This window comes from Piliocolobus tephrosceles, chromosome 8, assembly GCF_002776525.5.
Source record: "Piliocolobus tephrosceles isolate RC106 chromosome 8, ASM277652v3, whole genome shotgun sequence".
NCBI lineage: Eukaryota > Metazoa > Chordata > Mammalia > Primates > Cercopithecidae > Piliocolobus > Piliocolobus tephrosceles.
In genome coordinates, this window is record NC_045441.1 from 107,255,521 (window position 1) to 107,258,629 (window position 3,109).

A 3,109-nucleotide genomic window follows, 5' to 3' on the forward strand; every position below is an offset into this window, starting at 1 on the left:
TGTGTTTTTGTTTTCCCTCATTCAGTCAGTTATTTTCAGTGGTGAATACATGTTGTTAGAAGATGTCTTGTACGGTCTTAATCTTTGTTGTGTACTATTTTTTTATAGTCTTAAGTTATAATGAAAAAACAAAAAGTAGGAACCAAACATAAAAGGTCTAGTAAAGCCAAAAATTAATTTCATATTGATTTTAAAGTGATCTAGCTGAGTTTTTACACTGAAAGCAAAGATTATAGCAATTGTAGTCCATGGTATTTATTTTCAGTCAAACCAAAGTTACATATAATTCTGCCTCTGCTTATACGGGATATTAACACTAACAATACACTCCCTTCAAAGACTTGCACAGGCGAAATTGTTGGAATGCTGGTTTTCTTGACAACTCCAAACCCCAAAACTATGATACTGAATAATGGTGTAGTTGAAAATAGCATAGTCAGATGTTTGCTTAAAACCTAGAAACTTAACGTGTTGCTTTTCATGTGCTGTGCCAAGTCTTGATAATACTTTTTCCCCCAACCAAGGGACCTCATAACCTGATTATGGTTATTGCTTTACAAACAGTTTTGACAGAAGGTGGCTGCTAGAGCTTAACATATGTACCAGTTCCATGTGATGGAACCGGTTCTTGCAAACTAAGCTCATCATTGATTCTTTGCTGAAGTCAGCAAATAGAGTTAGAGAGATACCCAGTCATCTATCACACCAAATAAAAGGACATAACGGCTTTCAAAAGGGTTTTCCCACTTACCCAAAAGGCTTTCTGAAAGCTTCTACCTCTGCAAAAAAAAAAAGAAAAAAAAAAAAAAGAAAAAAATTAGAACAATTATGGCAGATTGCATGAAACGTGAGAACGTCACAGTAACTGCTACTTTTCATTATGTTTGTCTTTGGGTCATGATCAATGAACCGGAAGTTTACAATATGGTATTAAAAGAAAGATGGGTATGGTGAAAGATGGTTTTCAGTCATCTAGGATCCTACTGTAAGGATTATCTGAAAGGAAAAATGGGTCTTTTCAGGTGCATGTTCAAAAGGCTTTGATGGACTGGAAGTAACTGCGAGAGTTGTACCATCAGGAGGGTGGCCTAAGACTACAATGCTAAAGTATGCATACCTCAGTTAGAAAACTTTTGAAAGGAAGTCTCAGCCACAGAATGCATATACCTGTAGAGTTTTGCATGGGTTTTATATGAATACAATTTTAAAAAATAGCTGCTTGCACATTATACCAGAAAAACCTCCAAAACTGCAATTGCTTTGAAAATAGATTTTAGGTTTTTTGGAGTTTTCTGAAATGCTTGGTCTGTATTTTGATAATTGTGCATATTATGTAAAAATGTTGGTGGACCCATAAATGACCAGACTTTTTCTAAGAAAAATGTTGCTTTAATGCATTTCATGAATTTTTACTCTTATATCATTGCTTGCTAGTAATAGCAAATCTGCTTTTCTGCATCTGCTTTGCGTAGCTATTGTAAGGCTTTGAACTAATGTATGTATTTATTGCTTGAACTTCTGTGCATACCTTATAAAGCATAATGTCTGACAATTTAAATGGCTCATGTATTCTTGCTTCTATCATAAGCTGATTATGGGGACTATGATCTTTTGTATACAGCAAATTTTAAACTGTAGCACAAACATCTGTTTATGTATTGGTGGAATATACCTGTTTTATTTATCTTTTTTGAGGTAAACTAATTTTTGATACTTTTCATTACTGTGTACTATGTTCATACTTTGAATTCTCTGACGTTAGAAGTCATGGTTGAGAATTGTAACAGCTGTTATTCGTTCTGTATTCATGGCTTTCACTGCTGAATAAAATAAAGGACCAAACCTAGGATTTGAAAGAAAACTGTCTACCTCTAACACCAGGGAGTTATCAGACTTTATTTTACATAGTTTTAGTCTACAAAGACACAATTGCTTAAACCTAGTGGGCTTAAGGCTTATATTCTATGTGGTTGGATTCGTGGCACAGTTGTACTATTTGAAAATCAATTAAAATTTTATGTGAATGTTACAAGTATTTGGTAGAATTACCACTAACTGGGTTTTCTTTAGATAACTCAGATATGGAGAAAATGTCATCAGCATTCTGTGTCTACAGCTGCTTAACTTCATAAGAATGCATTTCTTTGTGATTAGGGAATCGAAGAATAGTCAGCTAGGAATAGAGCTACAGAAGTACACTTAAATAAACCATCCTGGACTTTAATGTCCCTGGGCAGATTCAGTCGCAAAATCCAATATGATATTTTGTAAAGTTTTCAAGTTGGACATTTACATTTTTGAGAATTTTGAGACTTCATCTTACACATGCCAGTATTAACACACATTTGGACAATAGCTTTATTAAGTCTATAAAGCTATTGAAAGGAACATGGCTTACCCTTGTTATTTCACTAGTTCAGGTTGCAATGAAAGGTTTTTTTTGTCCATGAACACTTGGCATATCTTAGCAAAAAAGAAGGATGTACATTTTACTATAGAATTAATGTATGAACAGTGTGTCACTGCTGTTGGATGTAAAAATGTATATGAAACCATTTCATTCACTTGATTACATTTCTGAAGTATAAATAAAAAAATCTAATTCTTTCTGACCCATTTATAACCACTAGGATTTTATCTTTTCGGAGAGACCATTCTTCCATGCCAGAGCCAAGTCATAAATTTGTGTACACATGTCCCACAATTTGTTTAAAATTATTTTCTTAGGGATTGGGGATTCATAAACCAGACCATACTCAAATGTAGTCAATAAAGATGGAGGCTGCTTGTCAAATGCATTCCATTAAAAACTGTCTTCAGGTTCCAAATTGCTTCCCCACACACTCATCTCATGTTTTCGTGTTTTTATTCTGATACAATTTGACATTATAAATTCTGACCATTAAAAAATGCCAGGGGAAACATGATTACTCTTTTTAACTTTATGACTTTTTTGCTTTATTGTCTTTTTTTGTTTTGCCTCTAAATGTCAGTCACACCCACAGCATCCAGCCATGGTTTAGAGGAATGTGTTGGAGATAGGTAAGTTGCTTCCAAGGAAATGCTTTTTAGGATATTAGGGATCTGTTCCAGACCCACAATTTGATGT

At 34.1% G+C, this 3,109-nt stretch overlaps 1 protein-coding gene across 5 annotated transcripts in view; it reads left to right on the plus strand.

Annotated features, from left to right (window-relative positions):
- The window catches only part of FOXP2 (forkhead box P2), a 277,840-nt gene extending 275,217 nt beyond the window's left edge, over nt 1–2,623 (plus strand). For 4 of the 5 annotated variants that reach the window (XM_023228239.3, XM_023228233.3, XM_023228235.3 and 1 more), the window contains one exon: nt 1–2,616. This exon is cut by the window's left edge and continues 1,359 nt beyond it. The gene's annotated coding sequence lies outside the window, so the exon portion shown is untranslated. The other variant, XM_023228234.2, reaches the window with a different exon arrangement.
- Nucleotides 2,624–3,109: the final 486 nt, after the last annotated feature.